This window comes from Sus scrofa, chromosome 13, assembly GCF_054392235.1.
Source record: "Sus scrofa isolate SSC_HxYL_T2T_F1_AM1 chromosome 13, Sscrofa_HxYL_maternal_Yorkshire_Landrace_v2.0, whole genome shotgun sequence".
Lineage (NCBI taxonomy): Eukaryota > Metazoa > Chordata > Mammalia > Artiodactyla > Suidae > Sus > Sus scrofa.
Genome location: NC_139395.1, coordinates 214,211,915 through 214,236,946, shown reverse-complemented (window position 1 = coordinate 214,236,946; position 25,032 = coordinate 214,211,915).

The window sequence follows — 25,032 nt, the reverse complement described above, 5'->3', positions numbered from 1 at the left end:
CCTAACCCTAACCCTAACCCAAAGAGGTCTATCAACACTATGGCACCAAAGAACTTCAATAGTTCTGTATGACACACACCATCAGAAGGTGACACCCAGAGTTCCCGTTGTGGCTCAGAGGAAATGAATCTGACTAGCATCCATGAGGACACAGGTTCAATCCCTGACCTTGCTCAGCGGGTTAAGGATCCAGCATTGCCATGAGCTGTGGTGTAGGTAACAGATGCGGCTCGGATCCCACATTGCCGTAGCTATGGTGTAGGCCAGCAGCTGGAGCTCTGATTCAACCCCTAGCCTAGACATCTCCATATGCCATGGGTGTGGCCCCAAAAAGACAAAAAAAAAAAATATACAGGTGACATCTAAGAAAATCAGTCTTAGCAGCGCTGATGGCAAAGACTGGCTTAGAAAAACCTTCTGTTTAGGGAGCATGTTGGGATTCAACAGTATATACATCTGGCACTTTTATTGGATACAATGTCTTTATTACACCAGGCACCCACTGTGTTATAGCCACTCACTTACTTAGGAAACTCCTGTCTGCTTTCTTTGGGGGTTCTTGGCGGCTGTCCCGCTGGGCACCTTCCTGTGTTAGCCTGGGCATGATTCCCCTTTAAGCAGGGAATAGATCTGACATGAATGGAGCCTGTGCTGAAGCCCAGGTCCAGTGTAAGCAGAGCAGGCCTGGATTCTGACTGCTTGGTGTTCCAAGTCGACGTTTTGCTGAGAAATATTAAGTGTAACTGAATATTACAGGGCACACACTGTTCCCGCTCTACATCCAGGGCATCTGATCAATGGGAAAAATGAGAAGTAGAAATAAACAGAAAAGACAGAGAACTGAGCAGGCAATTGGGCTCAAAAGAAGACTGAGTAAAGCAGAGGAAATAATTTTCCAAGTAAATACAGATAACTAGGGGGGAAAAGGCCAACGCTCGGTGGAGAAGAATTGTCTGACTGTCTTGCCCTGGGTCCCTGGGCCGGGGTCAAGCCGGGGAGCTTGTTGGGGCCCAACATTTCCCTCTGGGGCCTGGTCTCTCCTTAAGTCCTGCTGTCACAGGCGATGCCAGGAACAGGCGAGATGCAGTGCAGTCGGAGGAAGGAGGTCCAGCCTCCAGGAGAAAACAACCCAGTGGAGCGGGAGCAGATGGATGGCAGCCAGCCAGGCAGGCAGGCAGCCGTGGAGCCCTGCAGGGTTTTATTCTGAGGAAAATGTGGGTTAAGGGAGGAGTTGGAGCCTTTTTACTGAAGCAAGCATTGGGAAAATTCACCCGAGAGAACTGGGTCCCCTTGAGGACTCTGCTGTTTAAGCCAATGGTCCTCTACCTTGAGACATTCACCTGCACATTAACTCCCAGAACCGATGGTTCAGAAGGGTATGTGATGTAGGCCGTGCATGCATAGTCACGATGCCCGCTCGGTAGAGCAGGGTTCTCCTTTGTTGTGGGGCTGCCTTGTACATCATACAGTGAGGAAAATTACCCCTGGCCTCTGCTTACTAGATGCTGGTCCCCTCCTCACAGCTGGGACGACCAAAAAAATCTTCAGACATTGCCAACTGTGCCCTGGGGGACACGATCACCTCCTAGTTTAGAACCACTGTTGTACTGGAAGAACTAAGACCCAGAAGGCTGATGTGGCACATCTGGGTTTTCATGAGAAATTGATGCAAAGCCAAACTTGGAACCTCTAACTATGGAGTTTTGATGCCATCTCAGCCTTTCCTATGACTGTAGGGTCAGCTGAAGCAGGACAACAGTGGAGAGTTGGGTTCTGGGTTCAGACCTGGACTCTGCACTTGGTGTACTACCTTTGTGAACACAGCTATGTGACCCCACTCCATTGCCTCAGGGTCTGTATGTGTTGAACAGCTTTGGTGATAGCAACACCCACCTTTTAGGGTAGTAGGCAAGGGAAACACGACCGGCCAGGCAGCGTGCACAGTGCAGTCTTGCTACATGATGAGTCCTCGACAACATCTAGTCGTGGCCCTTCTCCAGTATCTACTGTACACTTTTATAAGCCCATTTTATTTTCCTTTGCTTATGTGGTTCCCTCTACCTGGAATGCCCATCCACTGACTTCTTCCTATGACTCACTCCTTTCTGCCCATAGAGACACAGTTTAAGTTCATTCCCAAAGAAGGTTATGGACCTCAAGAGCATCCCCAGAGCATTGGGCTTATCACATTGTATGTGTTGAAATTTCTCTGTTTTGTCAGTCTTATTTAGACTTAGGCAGATCAGGGACTCTGTATAATTAATCCATACCTCCCTGTGGCACTCAGTGAGTGCGTGGGATTTTGTTAGGTAGAAATGGGAAGAGTGGGTAGCCTTCTGGGTGGAGAGAATCTTAAGAGGAGAAATGGAAAGATCTCAGAGAGCAAGGATGATGCTCAGAGAATGCCTGGGGCTGGGTTGAAAGGTATGCCTGCCAAGAAGAGACAGCGTCCAGAGGCCTCATGTGGCAGTTTTGTACTGTTTACCAGGCCATGGTAAGCTCTCATATGCCTTGTTGATGGCAGGAAAATGGGCTGGATGGTGACTTGATGGGAGCTATACCAGGGGAAGATTAAACTGGTAGTCGTTTGCAATATAAATTGGACTAGTCAAGGTCTAGAGACAGGAAAAAATTAGTCAAGCAGCTTAAATAACTACAGCAGATGTCCATAATTCCAAACACAACTGTAAAACATCTTTGAGTTAGTAAAAGTGCTAATATTGGGAGAAGGGTGACAAATGACCCATCGCTGATAGCTTGGGGGAGATGAGAGGAGCATCCTCAGAAGTGGTACAAGTCTTGGGGGTATAAGAAGGTTGTTCTGCCAGTGAGGGCTGTTGCATAGGGGATGGGCTATCAAAGAAAGTTCTGGCGTATTCTCTGAAGATCTTTAAAAAATAGAGATGGCTTTCCCCAGATAGGGCTGGTTAAGTGTCTTGACTGAAGATAGGAAAGGGGGGCAGCAGGGGAGGTGCTAACTCGGGCTTTAAGCCAGCCTTTCTTAAGACATGGCCAGGTCTTCCTTTTTGAATCTCGTATAATTATTTGTAAAGTCAAAGGATGAATCTGAAGTCCCCTTACCTGCTCTGGTGTGAGCAGCCTGGGTCTGAGGTTGGGATGTGCGCCTTGTCTGGGTAGCTCGATGCTGCTCGGTGGAACAGTGGGTTCTCCACCCCAGGCATGGCCTCTGGCATTCTCATGGATCAAGAAAATCTGGGAAGCAGCTAAAGAAAAGCAGATCTCAACTGGAAAGTCCATGCTACTGTGTGTTCTCTCCAAGTGCAGCTGTGGTCTGGCAAGCCAAGAGCCTTGAGTGATCTCCGTGCACGGAGTCTTGCAGGAGAGAGCAAATGGGCTGCTGCCCTGGGCTAGGCCCTTTGCCCTCACCTGGGCTTTCAGAAAGGGAGGTGGTGTCCTGAATTATTGATGCCCGCCTGAGTAAACAGTTGCAGAAAATAGGAGGAACCCCCTGCCCCTCCCATCGCCATGAGGAAAAGAGGAGGAGGGAAGCAGTTCTTTCAGAGATGGTAGCAAGTTTAAACAGGACAGTCAGGGCCATGCCATCCCACTCATGGAGCCTCCTTCCCAACTTCCCACCACAGAGACCCTCTCATTTTTGCTTCATTTTGTATTAAGACTGTGACTAATGGGCTTGAAGTTACCACAAATGAAGACACTCCAAGCTAATGCAAAAATAGACACGATGCTAATATTTGCAAATAAAATGCATTCAAAACAATCCTTGAAGAGCGAAAAGAAAGAAGCGAAGAAACAATCCACAGCTTCTTTGCTTTGCCCAATTCCATGGGCGAGGGAAGAACCCCCTTCGTTGGGATCCCTGACAGAGAGAGTGAAAGGTGTGGAGCATCTACTGAAGGAAGGCAGTAGAGAGAAAATGATGCGACTCTAAGTGGTGGCAGGTGACAGGTAAGATGGGAAATGATCTATCACATTGAATGTTTTCACCAGCTTGTCGCCCTCTTTCAACATCTGAATGGGACCAGGGCAGGACTTCCCGTCGTGGCGCAGAGGAAACAAATCCAAATAGGAACCATGAAGTTGCGGGTTCGATCCCTGGCCTCGCTCAGTGGGTTAAGGATCTGGCATTGCCGTGAGCTGTGGTGTAGGTCGCAGATGCAGCTTGGATCTGGTGTTGCTATAGCTCTGGCATGGGCCGTTAGCAACAGTTCCGATAAGACCCCTAGCCTGGGAACCTCCATATTCTGCTGGTGTGGCCCTAAAAGGACAAAAGACAATAAATAAATAAATAAATAAATAGGACCAGGGCAGACTGTACAAATGCAGCACCCCCTTCACAAGCATGGCCTGTGTCTCAGTTGTCTCCCCACCTGCAGAGTAAGCGGCCTTCATGGGCTTGTCCCTTCCAAGTGAGCCCATGAGAAGGCTCAGTGTTCATATAAGTTCTCTGTGCCTCTGACCAACATGTCCAGGGAGCCTACTGTGTGTTAGGCATGTGCTCTACTGTCTGTGCTAAGATGAAGACAATGTGTTCAAGGCATTCACAGCCTAGTCACAGGAGCAATTGAGAATATGACTGTTGGCTTAAGCGCTTCCATTTACTTTGAGTAACAGGAGTTAATTGAACACATTCCGTGCTTCCCCACAGCTCTTACCAGGCCTTGGGAGGTTTCAGCCCATTGTTACTGCCAAATGCAACCCACCGGGGACAGATACTATGTTTGAAAGAATAGTCTGAATTCTCTCCGTAGAGTTGGTTAGGAAATAATCTTCAAGGAAGTGGGCTTATACAAATAAAAATAAGATGTAAATCGAAAAGAAAGGCATACATCAGCAAAACAGCCACAGGCCAGCAAGGGTTGCCAGTTAGAGTTCCCTCCACAGATACTACTGAGTACTCACATCTGAGATGCTGGACCAGGGGCTGCCCCTGGTATAGGGGACAGGAAGTTGTTTAAGAAGCATCCATAGTATCCACGTTTGTTGAAGTGGATCAAACTCAGAATAGGATGCCCCTTGCTGAGCACTGCAGAAGCAAACTGTGCAGATGATCAGAGCGCTAACGTTACTAAGCAATAAAGGATAAATTCACCAAAGGGGATGGTATATCTGAGGTCTTGAAGAACAGGTGGAATTTTGAAAGCAAAAGAGAAGAGAAGAACATCTCAAGATGAGAAGGGCGACTAGGGATGGGGATGAGAAACAGAGCAGGGAGGCCAGTCTGAACAGCCTTGAGAAAATAAGGTCCAATCTGACTGACACATCTCCACACCCCAGGGGCCAGGGTGGCTCAACAGGCAGCATCACATCTTCCTTCTGGATGCTGCTGGAATTCCCTGCAGCCCTCGCTTCCGGCTCTCTACCCCAGCAGTCTCTGCAGGGTGGCCAGTGTGGTCCTAAAGATAAATTAGACCACATCATGTACCTTCCCCCGACAAAGGTGCACAAAGTTCCTAAAATCCCAGCTCACATCTTTCTTCCATTTGCAAATTCTGGTCCAGTCTCAGTGGTCATCTTTCTGCTTTTTGCACTGACCAAGCTCATACCCCCTTTAGGAGTTGCAGACTCAGTTCACCAGGAATGGGCTATCCCTTGCCCTTTTGAATACCTGGCTCCTTCTCACTTATGTATCCGGCAACTACTTACTGATGCTCTTATGTACCACCAAGGGGGTAGATTCTTGGCATAATGATTCAGAGAACTTCTGGTTGTAGCTAGAATGCCACCTCTTCAGAAAAACCTTCTCTAGCTACAGTACATGAAGCCACTGCTTCAGCCCTTTCGGTCATATGTGTTTCCTTCGCAGTGTTTCACACCAGCTGTAACTATTTGGGTGCATCTATTTGTTTTCCGGTCTTTGCATTCCCAGTTGGAAAATGAGGTCTAGAAGGATGGGGGTTATATATTATTTTTTGTCCTCAGCATCTAGCAGAGATCACTGGGCACATCAAAGGCCTTCAATGAAAATACATGTTTAATGAATAAATGAACGAAAAACAAGGTCCAGAGAGATTGATTAGGACCATATTTTGGAGAGCTCTACTTAGGGAAAATCTTGACCCTTTGCATTGCTGGGCTCTCTCTAGATGCCTATGGACACAGGTGGGAATAAGACAGAAAAGAGACCTGGTATCCTGGGGCTTACAGTCTAGCCCAGTGTCATCCAGCATAACTTCCTGTGATGTCAGAAGTTGTCCATCCAATATGGCAGCCATGAGTCACATGTGGCTACTGAGCTCTTGAAATGTGACTGGTGGGCCTGAGACACGGAATCTTTTAGTTTCAGTTTTAGTTAATGTAATTCGAATTGTCACATGCTTCTAGTGACTGCTGTACTGCACAGTATAATTCACGAAGACCACAACTGCCTTATCAGATGGACCCCAGTGTCTTTTGTAAGTCTCAGGCCTACTAAGTATTATTAGTAAGTTTTAGTAGTCTTAAGAATCCTATAAGTAATAGGCTTACTTTGGATTAATGCTACCTCTTTTGGGAAAATGCTAATTCTTCCAAGGTTTTTACCTCTAACACCTCCCTTGATCCCCTCCAGCCTGCCAAGCTTTTCTCTCCAAGGTGGCACAGGCACAGCCTATAGGGTATAGGTTGTAGGACAGCTCATGGGCTAGCCTCTATGTCCTCAGGGTAACAGTGGACTGAGGGCTTCACACCTTGATACAGGCCCTTCTTCTCTTCTCTGGAGTTTCTTCACTTCTTGAACATGTTCTTATTCTGCCTGGTCACAAGATGCCTCACTGATACTAATCACTGCTACCTGTAGCTCACAGAGCCCGCAGCCGGACTCCCTAACATGAACAGGATGAGCAGTCTTCTTCCTCGGAATCCCCTGGGATTTCACTGGCTCTGCCGACCTGCCTCTCCTCAGCCCCACCACCTCCGGGTCCTTGCCTGGCACTGTTCACCTTGCTGCCTCACTCACAGGGTGCCGATGCCTTGACCTTCTGAGCCTCCCAATGGGACCTTGGTACATGACACAGGAACCAAGGGACACTTGGTAGCCCTGACTACCCCAGACCTTAAACTTAAATCTCCATGCCTCTTCTGCTTACTGCCCTGCATTTACTCACCACATGGGGTGATGATGATACAAGTTGGTTTATGCCCTGAGCAAATTCCCACTTGTGAGATGGTAGCTTGCACTACCGTGTACTCCTGCAGAAATCCAGGCGCTCCATGCTCTCACTTCAGGGCACATCCTCCTTTGCCTCTAACACCTCCCTTGATCCCCTGGTGATTGCTGGCCAAGGCAAGTGTGTCTGCAGGGGGCCATTCACACAGATCTCGGCAATTCTCATGGTGTGGGTGGGCTTCACTCCTGCTGGGAGACACACAGGCCACGTGGCCCATTCCAAATGGATGGACCTCTTGGCAGTGACAGGGTGAATTGTGACTCTCACACTTGGTGCTGTAACCTAAGTAGGCTGCAGGGGCTGGCTGGATTTCCACATGGATTTGTGTCATATGGGGCAACTGATGTTCCTCCAAAGAAAATTTTCTAATAAAATATATTGATTGGTTTACTTAGAGTCACCTATTAGTTACCTTTATACTCTTAGCCCGGCTAGAATTTGCTGCTTATAGCCCATGAACTCCAAACAAAGCAGGAATGGGTTTTCGGTAACAGCATCTGTTCCACCAACTCCAGTAACTGAAGGAAGAACAGAACAGGAGTGTTCCAGATGGCCAAAGGCACAGAGGGACATCTGTAGTGTCTTGTGTCATTAAATGACCAAAGGCTAAGTTCATTGCACAGAGAGCTTAAGGAGACTGAGGACCACAGGGACAATCCCAGGGAGGGAAAGACTCAGTCAAGGGGGAAAGGGTCACCGACAGTCCCAGGGCTGTGGCAGTCAAGTTGTATTTGGAGCATGGTGGCCCACTCCTTAAAGCTAAACAGTGGACTTTATCAACATGTCATCATAGCATCATCATCTCAGGCTGGGAAAACCCAGATTCCATCTCCTCTGCATCTCACCCCTCTTTGACATATGTGTCTCTGAGTCATCTGGGTTGATAAGATAACAAAATATCCTCCTAGGGAGTCAGCACAGATGGCTGCCAATAGCATTGGTTCTGCTGAATTTCAAAATGTTGGGAGTGGGCAGCAGGAACCAGTACATTCTGAAAAATGGCATTCTAAATGCAGTCCATGGTGCTTCTCTTCTTGATGTGTTTGCTTCTTGCGGCCCATCACCCCTTCCCCAAGACTGTGCAGTGGGTGTTTGCCCTTACCTGCATCCCAGGCACAGAGCACTTGGTCTAAAGCCCAAGCAGGCCCCCACCCTGTCCTACCTTGTGCTGCCACAGCTGCTCCCTCACTGAGCTGCTCTCATTCCTGGGATGCACCCAGACCCCTGGGCTCCAGGAAGGGCTGCATAAATGGGCTGGACTAGCCCTTATTTACTTATACTATCATGTACAGATGTGATGCTTCTGCTTTCAGTGACCCCAGCTCTGCTTCTCTGAGAAGGGCTTGAAGCAGCAAAACCACAACTCTGTTTGGCCCAGAAAAAATCCTGGTCCAAGAAACTATCCAAAGGCAGTTCCTCCGCAAAGTGGCAAAACCAAAGCAAAGAAAGCGAACAAGTCAATAGCTTGTTTATTCCTACACTTGCTTTCCTAGAATAAGAGTAGAGTGGAACCCTTCATAGAATAACAGTGGAGTGAACTTTCCTTAGTTCTCCCAAACAGTTTGAGAGTTGTAGATCTCCGTGGATACAGGGAAGCTCTGATGTCACAGAGAACGGGACCTTTACTCAGCTCTGCCAAGTTCCACAGTCTCTCTGAGCCTCTGTTTCCTCATTTGTAAAGGATATAGTATCTCCATCCTGGGCCTCCAAAAAGGATGTGCACCTCTTGGTAAAGTGCCTGCCCATGCTGAGTTTTCACAAATGGGCACTGGTGCTAGCTTGCCAGCAAGCCTGCCCCTCTCAACACACCTAGAACTACCTGAAAGCTATAGAAGTCATGACCCAACCCTCCCTCTTTGCAGTACACGTATCACAAGTTATCAGAAAAGAAGCTGAAAACTTCCAACGACACACCAAAGACAACACATACATGGAAATATGAGAGTTCCCAAACCACAAGGTTCCCAGTCTTTTGGGTGCCTTCCTTCTGCCCCTCAATTGCTGAACTGGTGGATGCTCTGGGTGCCGTGCCATGTGACAAGTGTCTATGGCTCTCAGACATGGCCATCAACTTTAGACCTTCTGAAAGTCCTACCCTCCTGCACTGGGTCTTAGTTTCGTGGTTTCATTTCATAACTGCCTCTTACACTCATGGCTTTAATCTAAGGAAAAGCAGAAACAGTCATGGCTATGAGACTGACACGTATTTACTGAGATAATGAGGCCACTTGCCCTGTTAATTTTTAAAGATACCACCTTAGAATGCTTTTTCACTCAATGTCAACTCCCCCCTCTTTGTCCCTTTCAACATATCAGAGAGATATTGCTGGAGAATTACCCTTGGAATCTCATCTCTCATCCACTTGTGGTTTTTCCCTTTCTCTAGTATTGCCTTTGTCATCCCCACTTGTGACAAGCTAAAGGCTGTGTTGTCAAAGTGTATATTAATAATCTCATTGCCTTTTTATCCCTTGGATATCATCCTTGGTTATCTCACACCAGAAATGCAATGGAAATTACTTAATGAAAATGACAATTCGTTGATGTCACTGAAAGGGAGTGCTAAGCGTGATGAGAAACAACAGCTCATACTCTTCTGAGAGATAAACAGCTCTTGCTGATTGGCCCCAAATGTGGCAAAGTGATTCAGCAAGGGAGCTGGAGGAGATTCCAACTGAGAGCTAAAGTACAAAGTAATCAAATGGGGAGCTGGAGAGTAAACCCAGGGGATGCCTGAATGCCTGAGCTTGAAGCACAGCGTAGTTCAGCTTGAAGACATCCCTGCCTTGCAAACACACTGCATGATTCGTATTACCTAAAAGTAATGAGATGGGTCTTTCACAAAATGATCTTGTCTAAGTATCAAGGTCAGCAGGAAATGGCCAACATTTCAACCAGACTGCCTTGTGCCTAAGTCAGTTCAGCAGCACACAACTAAAAAAAAAAATTTTGTTTGTGTCCAGGCCTGTAGGAAGTAGATATTCCTGGGTCAGGGATTGAGCCCAGACCATAGCTGTGACCAGAGCCACAGCAGGGACAAATTTGGATCCTTAACCCACTGAGCCACAAGGGAACTCCCACAACTAAAATTTTTTGAGAGGTGATAAAGAAAAAAAAAATTGCCTCATCAGCTTAAAATTACTATATCTTCATAATTAAGATCAAATTCCAAAGAATAAAAAATTCAAGTATTGTCTTAATTGTAATAGTTAACCAGAGGGAGTTCCCATTCTGGCTCGGCAGTAACAACCCTGACTAGTATCCATGAGGATGTGGGTTCCATCCCTGGCTTGCTCAGTGGGTTAAGGATCCGGCATTGCTGTGAGCTGCGGTGTGGGTCTGCAGCTGGAATCCTGTTTTGCCGTGGCCATGGTGTAGGCCCACAGCTACTGCTCCAATTCAACCCCTAGCCTGGGAATTTCCATATGCTTCAGGGCCGGGCCCTAAAAAGACCAATAAAATAAATAAATAACCAGAGAGAAGAGTCTTCCATTAAATACACATTTTTTTTTTTGAGAGAGAGAGACAAGTTTTAAAAATATGGGACTGATAAAATAAAATATGAACTGTTGATGTCACCAACACTTATCCCAGTGAGTTATATAAGAGTTCTGTACATTCTCACTAATATTTCTATGGACACTTTTGGAGGTCCCCTTCCTTTTGTGAAAAGGGACCAGCATCGCGTGAAATGGCCCCGCCCCTTAGCTGTGGGTTGATTGGTCCAGCCTGAACGAATCATCTTCTCTGAGAGGGTCTCTAGGGCTACGCGCGGTGGGCTCTGGCCAGGCTGCAGGAAGAAGCAGAGAAAGCCAACCTGTAAGTTGAAAAACTCAAAGACGAGCCTCAGAAAAAATCGGAAATGAGATTCCAGGGAACACCAGAGAGATGGAAGGAGAAACTTGTATAGTTAGTTTTCTAGTTCTTGTTTCTGTCTCTTACAACGCCTGGCTATAACTCTTTCTGGGGATTCTTGAGATACTGCCATATACTTCCAATTACCTTGCCTGAATCTTTGGTAATTTGAGCTTCCATTCCTTCAGGGAAAAAAAAAAAAAGAGAGAGAAAGAGAGAGAAAAAGACCAAGAAAGTTTCTTTTAAGATTCCCCTTTAATATCTGTATTAGTTAGGATACGTATCACTTGTTTCTCTAATAACAATCCCCAGAGTCTCAGTGATTTAACATCGTAAAAATATATTTCTTGTTCACACAACAGGTGTAGATGCTCTGTGGGTGGCCTTCCACATGGTCACACAGGGATCCAGCTGCCTTCCATCCTCTGGCTCACCATCCTATAGAATCCCCTGGTCCTTGTTAGGAGTTCAGTATCCAGCTGGTAGACCCAGGAGAACGTAGTGAAGCGTCATGGAGAAGTTTCTAAAGGTCAAGCCTACAAAGCGCTTGTGTCACTTGTGCCAGGTTCTTTCAACCAGAAGTAAGTCACATGGCCCCACCTAAGAGGAAGAAAAACATATATTTTATATTCGATGATAATAATATTTATTTAAAAATTGTAATCAATTGTTATTTCCCCAATACAGTTTTTTTCTACTGTACAGCAAGTGACCCAGTTACACATACATGTATACATTCTTTTTTCTCACACATCATCATGCTCCATCATAAGTGACTAGATATAGTTCCCAGTGCTACAGAGCAGGATCTCATGCTAATCCATTCCAAAGGCAATAGTCTGTGTCTGTTAACCACAAGCTCGGAATCCATCCCACTTCCTCCCCCTCCCCCTTGGCAACCACAAGTCTATTCTCCAAGTCCATGATTATTTTTATCTGTGGAAAGGTTCATTTGTGCTATAGATTAGATATGATATCACTTATATCTGGAATCTAACATACAGCACAAATGAACCTTTCCACAGACAATAGTACTTTTTAAAATGATAATGATAATAATAATTGTAGTAGCTGATAGTTTTGGAGGCTTCCCATTCACCAGGCACTGTAGCAAGTAGTTTTTAATCCTATTTTTATTATAACAAAGGTTTAAAGCAATTAAACTTTCATAAAGTTTGCCACTAGATGTGTCCAATTCAGTGATTCTAAATATATTTCCAAAGTTACAGGACACTTACCATAACCTAATTTTAGAACATTTTCATTATATTAAAAATAAACATTCACTTGATATTAGTTATTTCCTGTCCCATCATCCCCCACCCCCGACCCTGCCACCACCTCCTACTTATGATTCCCCACCCTAGGCAACTACTGATCCACTTCTCTCTCTATACATTTGCCTATTATGGCCATTTCATATAAATGGAATAATGCAATATGTGGTCTTTTGCGACTGGCGTACTTCACTTAAAATAGTGTTTTTGAGGGTCATGCATATTGTAGCATGGATTTTTTTAACTTACCTATTCAAGTATATATCTTGTTATTGACTCATGAATGTTTTTTTAAACTCTGGGTTATAATCCAATACTTGTGTCATTTGTTGTGTTAGTCGAATTGTTCCAGCTTTGGTTCTTAGCATTTCCTTCAGGTTGGTACTGTGTCTCTCTGACATCAGCTTATACCTTTGTTTTTCTTTGGCTTCCTTACATTCTGTCAGTACCAGATGCTCCAGGTTTTCTTTTTCCCTGTCTTCGTCCTGGCATCCACCAGTCCCCTTCTTTTTTTTTTTTTTATTGTATTAACTCTCTTTAATTCCGTCTGAATTTTCCTTTTTTTCCTTTTTATATAATAATTTTCATTTTTTTTTCTATTATAGCTGGTTTACTGTGTTCTATCAATTTTCTACTGTACAGCAAGGTGACCCAGTTACACATACATGTACATTCTTTTTTCTCACATTATCATGCTCCATCATAAGTGACTAGATATAGTTTACAGTGCTACACAGCAGGATCACATTGATAAACCATTCCAAAGGCCCAATAGTTTTCATCTATTAACCCCAAGCTCCGAATCCATCCTACTTCCTCCCCCTCCCCTTTGGCAACTACAAGTCTATTCTCCAAGTCCATGATTTTCTTTTCTGTGGAAAGTTTCATTTGTGCCATATCTTAGATTCCTGATATAAGTGACATCATATGGAATTTGTCTTTCTCTTTCTGACTTACTTCACTCAGTATGAGAGTCTCTAGTTTCATCCAGCTTGCTGCAAATGGCATTATTTTGTTCTTTTTTTAGGGCTGAGTAGTATTCCATTGTGTGTATATACCACATCTTCTTAATCCAGTCATCTGTCAATGAACATTTAGGCTGATTCCATGTCTTGGATGTTGTGAATAATGCTGCAATGAACATTTAGGCTGATTCCATGTCTTGGATGTTGTGAATAATGTTGCAATGAACATGTGGGTACATATGTCATTTTCAAGGAAAGTTTTGTCTGGATATATGCCCAAGAGTGGGATTGCTAGGTCATATGGTAGTTCTACGCTTAGTTTTCTAAGGTACCTCCATACTGTTCTCCATACCAGCTTACATTCCCACCAACAGTGCAGGAGGGTTCCCTTTTCTCCACACCCCCTCCAGCATTTGTTATTTGTGGATTTATTAATGATGGCCATTCTGACTGGTGTGAGGTGGTACCTCATGGTAGTTTTGATTTGCATTTCTCTAATAATCAGGGATGTTGAGCATTTTTTCATGTGCTTGTTGGCCATCTGTACATCTTCCTTGGAGAAATGTCTATTCAGGTCTTTTGCCCATTTTTCCATTGGATTGTTGGCTTTTTTGCTGTTGAGTTGTATAAGTGGCTTGTATATTCTAGAGATGAAGCCCTTGTCAGTTGCATCATTTGAAACTCTTTTCTCCCATTCTGTAAGTTGCCTTTTTGTTTTCTTTTTGGTTTCCTTTGCTGTGTAAAATCTTGTCAGTTTGATTGGGTCCCATTGGTTTACTTTTGCTTCTATTTCTGTTGCTTTGGGAGACTGACCTCAGAAAACATTCATAAGGTTGATGTCAGAGAATGTTTTGCCTATGTTCTCTTCCAGGAGTTTGATGGTATATTGTCATATATTTAAGTCTCTAAGCTGTTTTGAGTTTCTTTTTGTGCATGGTGTGAGGGTGTGCTCTAGTTTCATTGATGTGCATGCATATGTCCAGGTTTCCTAGAAATACTGACTGAAAAGACTGTCTTTTTCCCATTTTATGTTCTTGCCTCCTTTGTCAAAGATTAATTGACAGAAGGTGTCTGGGTTTATTTCTGGGTTCTCTATTCTTTTCCATTGGTCTGTATGTCTGTTTTGGTACCAGTACCACACTGTCTTGATGACCGTGGCTTTGTAATATTGCCTGAAGCCTGAGAGAGTTATGCCTCCTGCTTGGTTTTTGTTCCTCAGAATTGCTTTGGCAATTCTGGGTCTTTTGTGGTTGCATATAAATTTTTGGATTGTTTGTTCTAGTTCTAAGAAAAATGTCACGGGTAATTTGATGGGGATTGCATTGAATCTGTAGGTTGCTTTGAGTAGTATGGCCATTTTACAATATTAATTTTTCCAAACCAGGAGCATGGAATATCTTTCCATTTCTTTGCATCCTCTTTAATTTCCTTGATGGATGTTTTATAGTTCTCAGCATATAAGTCTTTCACCTCCTTTGTCAGGTGTATTCCTAGGTATTTGATTTTTTGGGGTGCAATTTTAAAAGGTATTGTATTTTTGTATTCCTTTTCTAATATTTCATTGTTAGTATATGGAAATGCGACTAATTTCTGAACGTTAATCTTATATCCTGCTACTTTGCTGAATTTGTTGATCAGTTTGAGTAGTTTTTGAATTGAGTCCTTAGGGTCTTCTATATATAGTCTCATGTCATCTGCATACAGTGACAGTTTTACCTCTTCTCTTCCTATTTGGATGCCTTTTATTTCTTCTGTTTGTCTGATTGCTCTGGCTAGGACTTCCAATACTATGTTGAATAACAGTGGTGAGAGTGTGCATCCTTGTCTTGTTCCAGATTTAGGTAGGAAGGCTTTCTACGTCTCTCCATTGAGTATTATATTTGCTGTGGATTTGTCATAAATGGCTTTTATTATGTTAAGTATGCTTTTGCTTTTAAAGATTAAAAAAATACATTTTAGCCTAAAAAGACAATAAAGAAATAAATAATAAAGCTTCTACACAGTTATTTCATGGATCTTGGGATTCTTCTAGGTCTTACTAGGGTGACTGAATGAAGGATAATAATCAGCACTTCTTGAATACAGGTATCTCCCAGAATGACTAAATTAGTATACAATTATCTTTCAGATCTAGAGAAAGCTTTAACCGCTTTACCAGGACAGAATGTAAAACCAAACTCATCTTTGATTTCAGCATGTTAGGGTTTTCTAGAGAAACAGAACAAGTAAGATGTATGTATACAGGGATTTATTATAAGGAATTTGCTCACACAATCATGGAGTCTGGATATTCCAAAATCAGGGCAGGCCAAAAAGCTGGAGACTCAGGAGAACTAAAATTTCAGATCAAGTCCAATAGCAGTTTGCTCTGGAACCTGGAAAAACCATGGGTAGATGAACTTTGAAGGCAGTCTGATGGAGTAGTTTCTTCTATGCAAGGGAAATGGGCTTTGTTCTCTCTAGACCTTCAACTGATTTTATGAGGCTCACCCACTCAACATTTATTGTTTTAGACTCTCTATTAAATGTTGAATATCCAAATTATCTCTGGATAATTTTTTACTGCAAATGCACATGAATTATATTTGTTGGAATGGAAAATCCAGCCTGTGTAGATTTAAACAAACAAACAAACACAAACAAACACAAACAAACAAAAAAACCTGAACGAATTCACAAATTCTTAACCATCACCCTGTTAAGATGATTAATACTAGTAGCCACACTGAAAAGCACCCAAATCTCACTGGCTTAACAAAAATGTTCACATCCTATCATTCAAAGTTCTGCATGAGTCAATATCTCTTCTCTATATGGTGACTCAGGTATCCAGACTCCCTTCAACTGCATAGCAGCAGTTCCACATGTGGCTTTGTGGAAGCATAATTAAGGTCCCCCGAAATGTCCATGCCCTCATTCCCAGGACCCATGCATGTTACCTTACACAACAAAATGGACTTGGTAGATGAAATTACGTTTATAGACATTGAAACTGGGAATTCTGCATTATCTGGGTGGACCCAATCTCAGAATCCTTATAAGTAGAGACTATTTCCCAGCTGACTCAGAGAGATATGTGAAAAGTGCTTGCCTCACCATAGCTGGCCTGGAAGATGGAGCAAGGCGTCTTGAGCCAAGGAATGCAGGTGTCCTCTAGAAGCTGGAAAACTCAAGGAAATGGAGTCTTCCCGGGGACCTCCAGAAGGAAAGGTCCTGCCAACCCCTTGATTTTAGCTCCAGCAGACCTATGTTGGATTTTTGACCTCCAGAACTGTAAGATAGTAGGTGTGAATTATTTAAGACACCATTTATGATAATTCGATACAGCAGTAATAGAAAAGTAATACATCTTCTGAGTCTCCCTACTCAGAAATTAGGGAGAGAAAGCGAAGAAATTAGAGGAGAAATTAGGAATGAAGGAGGCACCCAGGTTTTTCAGTGCTCCAGAGAGCAAGGGTTCATTTCCATTTTGCCCGACCTTCAAGTGAAGGGGAGACACCTGGGAAATATGGATGAGTTGTGATATTCCATGAGCAACACTGGTCTCCAGCAAAAGCATCTAACACCATTTTTGGCACATGGTGAACACACATTAATACTGATTAAAAGGATCAGCAACTATGCAGTGAACTGGATTTCAGCTGCCTACACTCACCTGGAAGAGCTTATCTGGGTTAGAAACAGTGCACACACAGCAGGAAGACTGCTCCTCTTTGGGTTTGCATTCCGTTTTCTAGCCCAGGTCTAGAGTAACAGTGGGAAGAATGCATAATTAGGTTTACAGACACAGGCATATTTTTCAAACATAATCTTTTTTGGCCTCAAATTTTTATAACTTCCAAAGCCAAGTTTAAACTATACATTATTGATACACTATAACTTAGGTAAATAAAGATCCTAGAATGAGATTATTTGAAGCATAAATGTATATATGTTGCTAGTTTAGACCTGGTTTGCAATAGAGCTAATAACTGGTTATACAATTGAATTTCCCTGAAATTGACTTTTCATTAAGTAAAATGAGAAAATGAAAATGTGGTTGCCTTAATGGATTAGACTAAAGAATTTATGTGAATGTTTCAGGGGAAGGTATAAGAATCCACTTTGGAAAAATATCTTCAGGCATCCAGGAGATCCATGGTTAATACTCACAAATCACTCGTGGATCCTTTGATCTGCTAGAACTACAGGTTCCAGATTTAGTTATACAAACATCTACAAGTTGCTATTTGCTATTATTCATTTCAAAGAAAAAGAATGATAAGAAAGCACTGTATATTAACAAGTTAAATTGAGGTTTTTCTCTCAGGTTTTAAATTGGTAAGTTTCAAAATTTTTCAAACTTGTATCTCAAAAGCTTTATTACATCATTTAATATTGCACTTAACTTAGCTTTCCCAATTTTTTTGTGTGTGTCTCTTGTTGGATGTTGGCCAATGCAATATCTGATTTGTATTCATGTCATAGAATCTGTTCCTATTATACTTTGAAATATTGATTTGCTCATCATTCCAAATTTAAAATCTGTAATAAACCAGTTTGTCTCTGGTACTTAAACATGGCCTGGGATATTTACTAAAGATAAAAATAAGGTCCTGTCGTTAAGTGAAATTTAGTAATAGATTCAGGTTTTTGGGACTCAAAGCTTAAATTGCTAAAAGGCATCATTATTATTTCGTAGTCTGGGTGGGAGAAGAGTCTTGCCGACATCAGAATGGTCCCAAGCATGGAGGATTCCATCCTTTAAGGCACATTTAAAAGTTTGTGTTCAAGTTCATTTAGTCTTGGCAAAAGTCAACTTCCTGTTTTTAAGGAAAATGAAATTGACTCAAATTGTATGAATATCAAGTAAATTGCCAATGAAGCAGTGTTTAGCTAAGTAAAACAAAAATGAATCACAAGTGTATGAATTTTTGTATGATAAATGAAAATAAAAATCTAAGGGAAGAAACGTCTTGTAAAAAGCTTTTGGGATTTAATCAAATATTTGGAGATTAGTTTGATGGAGATAATTATTCATCTATCCTTTGCTATTATTCTTATTTTGGGTATAATCAGATTTTGGTTTCTTTGGTCTTCAAATTAATGATATCCCTTGGTTTCAAATGTATAAGAGCTGTATTATAGGGTAGATACTTAAACAAAAACAGACTCCATAAAAAGTAACCATTATTCACATTTTCAACACAAACTCCATGTGTAGAGTATGAAAAGATTTGGCCACAGTTAAATATGTTCACATCGCTGTGTTTCTTTCCACCCAGAAGGGGAATTACATTAAATATACAAGACATAATATTTATGTTGGCATGATTCGATCTATTTACCCATTTAAAGTAAAGACTATTAACACAGGCATACTGCAGGACTGAAAGCATGATCGGTACTTCCTTCCTCCATTAATTCATCTATTCAATTGATCCACAAAAATATATGAAGCATTTGCTACGTTCCCCACCCTGCTTCACAAAAGCATACTCTCATATTTTCAAAGACATCAGTTATTCCCATGTCTTCTTTGTGAGTTTGGGGGCAGATTAAAAATGCCCAGAAATTCTTGAACCTCCCCTCTGGGGGAGTGTTATGCCCCCGACCCTCTATCTGGGGGGCTCTGTGATTTGTTTGGCCAAGAGAGTATGGGAAAGTGACATGGTGTCCTTCTAATGCAAGGTTAGGTTACAAAAGTCTTGCAGCTTCTGCCTTGGTCCTTTGGAAAACTTGCCCTCAGAACTGAGTCACTGTGTAGAAGTCCCAGTATACAGAGACTGGGGCTGCTGTGCATGATTGGAGGAACCCAACTCACAGTCCAGGAGAGGTTCTAGAAGATGAGATGTCACATGGAGAGAGAGAGAGAGCGAGCGAGAGAGAGAAGCACCAGGGAGCCAGATGTATGAGGGCAGAGGATATCTGGAAGTGGTTTCTCTAGCCCCAGTCATGCCACAGCTGAAGCCACATAGAGAATAGAGATGGGTCATCCAGTCAAGACCTCCCCAAACTGTGAAGAAAACAAAATCATTGGTTTAAGTTGACAAACTATGGGGTAGTTTGTTACACAGCAAATATGACTGGAGCAAGGCTATTATAGTAGATTACTAAGGTAATAAGGACTTGCTAGTGGAAAAGAAAACCTTTTCCTTGGGAATTTAAAAAAAAATCGGGAAGAGCTGTAGTATATTTGTCTTCTGAATGCAAATTGTTTAAAGCTTTTATACCATAAGGTCATCCTCCAAAATCATGGATCTAAAATTTTGATTATTGATAAAGCTAGACTCACCCCCTTGTTTCTTTTCTAAAAACTTAATCCACACTTATTAGATTCCAGATATTGGGATTCAAGAGTGAAAAAAAATATCACAGTCCCTGCCTTCAAGGACTTAAAAAAAATGCTCTAAATTGTTCTCCTTTGCTATAAGACTGGTTTTTGGTAAGGAGCAACATCTAACACCTTGAGGAAGTTCTTAAGAATGGGAGATTAATTCCACTGATGATTACAATTTCAAGAGTGATAGTCAGTTGCCCTTTTTCCGTGATAGTAAAATGGACACGTATAGTACAAGAGAAAAGGTGGTATAGATTATATTCTACTGCTCACAGCTTTTGACACGGTCTCAGATGTCTATGACAAGTAGTTGTGTTGAAACATTCAAAAGAAAATCTTAGCATAAAAGGTCACCCACTGTTACTTGAATCTTGGGGGTCACAACGCAGTGACTGGATGAAGTTGTTGCAATTGATTTTCCAAAGCAATCTGTTCTTTTTTAAACTTTTATATTGCATTTTATTTCTCATAACATCTATATTCATTTGAAAAATATTTCTTTGCATATTCTCAAACATATTTATTTAGTTCAAGGCTTCATTGATATATGACTTCCCAACTGTTAGGAAGATCTCTACAGCCCCGAGAGGATCAGAAGACCCCGTGATTTTTATTTCTTCACATTTTTTAGTTTTTTTTCAGTTGAATTATTTTTTATTAAAGTATAGTTGATTTACAACATTGTGCCAATTTCTGCTGTACAGCAAAGTGACCCAGTCATACATATATACACATTCTTTTCCTCACACTATTTTCCATCATGTTCTATTCCAAGAGACTTGATATAGTTCCCTGTGCTGTACAGCAGGACCTCATTGCTTATCCATTCTAAATGTAATAGTTTGCATCTACCAACCCAAACTCCCAGTCCATCCCAATCCCTCCCTCTGCCCCCCTCCCCCAGCAACCACAAATCTGTTCTCTCTGTCGGTGAGTCTGATTCTGTTCTGTAGATAGATTCATTTGTGCCATATTTTAAATTCCACACATAAGTGATATCACATGGTATATATATATTTTTAATTTTACTGAAGTAGGTAATATGTTCTTTTTATTTTCCCACTGTACAGCAAGGGGATCAAGTTATCCTTACATGTATACATTACATTTTTTCCCCCACCTTTTGTTCTGTTGCAACATGAGTATCTAGACGTAGTTCTCAATGCTACTCAGCAGGATCTCCTTGTAAATCTATTCTAAGCTGTGTCTGATAACCCCAAGCTCCTGATCCCTCCCACTCCCTCCCTCTCCCATCAGGCAGCCACAAGTCTATTTTCCAAGTCCATGATTTTCTTTTCTGTGGAGATGTTCATTTGTGCTGGATATTAGATTCCAGTTATAAGTGATATCATATGGTATTTGTCTTTGTCTTTCTGGCTCATTTCACTCAGTATGAGATTCTCTAGTTCCATCCATGTTGCTGCAAATGGCATTATGCCGTTCTTTTTTATGACTGAGTAGTATTCCATTGTGTATATAGACCACATCTTCTGAATCCAATCATCTGTTGATGGACATTTGGGTTGTTTCCATGTCCTGGCTATTGTGAATAGTGCTGCAATGAACATGCAGGTGCATGTGTCTCTTTTAAGTAGAGTTTTGTCATGAATATTTTCTCAGGTCAGTCTCCCAAAGCAATAGAAATAAGAGCCAAAAAAAAGGTAATATGTTCTTGATGCACCTCCTTAAACTGCTGTTGGAGTTCACCATTCAGCTGAGCCAGCACTGGAACAAGACAAATATTTTTAAAAGGGCGTTGTGGTAAAACAAAACTTTTTTGTGAAAGTAAACATAGTAGTATACAAAGGATGTCATGGGATCCCAGATGAGAGAATGGGGTTTGTGGATATAGATGTAGATAAAATGCAGATGTAAATGTAGACATAGATATAGCCAGTGCTTTTTTAATATAAAAATGCATACATACAATATATATTATTTACATTGTATACACTTATACCCAAGTATGTGAGTATATACATATAGATATTCTGGGATGCATTACCCTCAAATTTTCTTTTTAATATTATATATTATTATATAATATTAAATATAAATATAATAAATTTGGGAGTTCCCGTCATGGCGCAGTGGTTAACAAATCTGACTAGGAACCATGAGGTTGCAGGTTCAATCCCTGGCCTTGCTCAATGGGTTAAGGATTCGGCATTGCGGTGAGCTGTGGTGTAGGTTGCAGACGTGGCTCAGATCCCACGTTGCTGTGGCTCTGGTGTAGGTCAGCGGCTACAGCTCCGATTAGACCCCTAGCCTGGGAACCTCCATGTGCCGTGGGAGCGGCCCCAGCAAAGGCAAAAGACAAAATAATAATAATAATAATAATAATAAATTTGTCATCCAATGATTAATTTTTAAGTTATTACAGGTTACTAATATTCAGTGTTTAGTAATAAAGATGTCAAATATATGCCTTAAAAAGTTTTCTGGACTCCATGCCCACATTTTCTGATAAAATGACACACAAACATTTTTCCTGTAAGAACTTGTACTATTCACCTTATTCCCAACACGGCTTTCCGTTTAGACTTAGAAAACAGTGATGAATTTGTCCTGAAGGGAAAGGAAGTGATCACTTTGGAGACTTAAGAACCAAGTTCGTATTTTAGTTCCACAGCTCCACCCACAACCTCACTCCTGGACTGTGACCCAGGAAAGTTACACATGGCTGGTGAATATTAATAGAAGCACAACAAACCCTAAGTGATCTGCCTTTCCCACCTTATCCTCAATATTTCCATGTGTCCATTGTTAAATGGGTTAACCTCACTTCAGACTTGCTGATTTAAGAAATATGTCTGATGAAATTACCCTTCCTAGTAATGCGTAAAAAGACATTTTAACTCATTTGAATGATGCATTTTATTTGTGTATTGTCTGTGTTTTATTATATCAGAGACTGGAAATATGTTAAAACTGGCTTCCTAGATATTGCTCCAGTTTGTAAAATTGTAAGTTTCCAGAATCTTCTAGTGCTTTCCTCACGACGTTTCTATGAATAGTCACACAAGCATGTAGAACCTTTCACAGACACATATACACACACAATCTTGGAGGCTATGAACATTTTTATGTATGGAGGATAATTAAACAATGTGGTTAAGAAAACAGCCCAGAAAGAAATTGAGTTTCAGCTAAGGGAAGAAATCATGGAAGAGAAATGGCAAGACCGACCCCATCACCTGATCAGGTGCCTGAGCTTATCTCTGGGGATTAACTCACAAGGACTCACATGATGGGACCAACCGTTGAAAAACTGGAGCAGACTGTGTTTATCTTCCTGCACATTTGGTATGCTTCTTGAGTAGAAATCCCTTCTGAAGCTAGACTGAGAAATCTGCACTCGTCACATTTCTTCACTCATTCCACAAGCATTTAGTGAGAACCTTCTTGCTCAGTGGGCAAAGTAGTGGAAGGAAGGCATGCCATCTCCACATTCTGATGAGATACCGTGATGAACATCAATTAGACATGGCCAAGTTCTCAAGGTCCAGGGTTCTGAAAGCAGATGGTCCATGGACAAGTCAATTTGTCTCCAGTTCCCTTCTTGGGGCTATTTCAATATTCCAAACCACATCAGGAGACTGATTATAAAGGAGGCACATCTTGGCTAATGGGTTAATTTTTGCTGGTGAGTTTTTCCATTTAACTCATCCATGGGGTTTATGTCTTAACTCTCTTGACATCATTCTTTTTTTCACTGGACTTGGGCTCTATTTGGTAGAGCAGTCTTGACTTTTTCGGTCTACTTCTGTTTTCAAAGGTCAGCCAGGAAGTAGAGACGCTGTTTACTCCTTGGTTTTTTCCTCTTTGGTGAAGACAAAAAAGTCATTCTTCTTTTCTTTCTGCCGGTCAAATAAATGTAATGACATTGTAGGAATAGTTACGGGAAATATTTTCCTTCAGATAAGTTTTCTTATATACCAAGTTTGCATTCTGCTCATACTAAGAGATTAAAAAAAAAAATAAACACCACAAGTTATGAAAAAATTGAGGGAGGATGTGCTCTCAGAACCTCCCTGGGTGGCTGTTACCAAGACAGCATGGCAAGAAAACACTCATTGTTAGAGTCCAAAGTGACCGCAATACCCAAATCAGCAAGATTTGGGGTTCTGTATTATATTGTGTGGGTACTTTAAACTAGCTAACCTAAAGTCTTAAACTAAAAATCTGCTTTTTATTAGCCTGGGTTACATGATAAAAATATTTTTAAATTATAAATAAATAATTGGCAATTTTGCCTCCTGTGACTTCAATGTACAGATAGAGTTACTTATTTAGAAGTGACAATGAATTGAGCTAAATGTGCATTTTTAATTCAATAAAACCCAAGCCACTCCTTGGAATCTGTTATAGTTTGACCACCTTTTTCATATATTCTTATAATTAGTATTATTATTTGCGTAAGAATAAATTGACAATCCAGACAGCAGCTCTTTTACAACCACATGGTACTTTTTTCTCTCAGTTGCAGGCATGGGAGAGATTTGAGTTTAAAAATATCAGTGGGCTTTGGCACCCGCTTCCATTGGCAAAACCATTCACCAGCTGCTCCTATCCCATATTTTGCTGTCATTTTCCATGCCTTTCGTGACATGGTGTTTAAAGTTTTGGTCATTCAGCACCACAGCCGTTCTTAACTTACATGACATCTCCTAGAAGCCATCGCAGCCTGAGGATGTGGCTTCCTTACTTGGTCACCACCCAAAACATCTCCTTGGGGGAAAGGGCAGTTTTTTAGAACTTCCACAAGAACGTGGATTCTATTAGGGGGTGGTTGAGAACAAATGTAGGGTATTTGTGGGTGGAAAAGCATCATCTCCCATCAGCATGCAGCACCTAGCTAGTTCTCTATAGGACACAGGAGTAACAGGAAATTAGGAAGAGAATAACAAACTTTTTTTGGAAAGTCAGTATGTATGTTTAACAAAAAGGACCATAAATGCCAGTCATGGTCACCTGGAAATGTTCAAGTAAAAACAGCAGAAGAGGAGTGCAGGAAAAGGCATTGATGTGTAGTGCTCCTCTGTAGGGTAACCAACCACCAGCCACATGAGGCTGTGGAGCACTTGAAATATAACTAGTCAGAATTGAGTTGTGCTCTAAGTGCGAAATGCACAACAGATTTCAAAGACCTAAAATGAAAAAAAAAAAAAAAGAATGTAAACCGTATCATTAATATATGGTGAGTTTGGGACTAACAGATACACACCACTGTATAAAAAAGCAGGTAAACAATAAGGATCTATTGCACAGGTAACTACATTCAAAACCTTGTAATAACCTATAATGGAAAAGAATCTGAAAAGGAATTCTTTTCTGAAATCACTTTGCTGTACAGTTGAAACTAACACAACATTGTAAATTAATTATGCTTCAACAAAAATTAATTTAAAAAGAAAATATACTGATCCACATTAGTTATCTATTGCTGTGTAACAAATTGCACCACAATTGAGTGTCTTCAAATGACA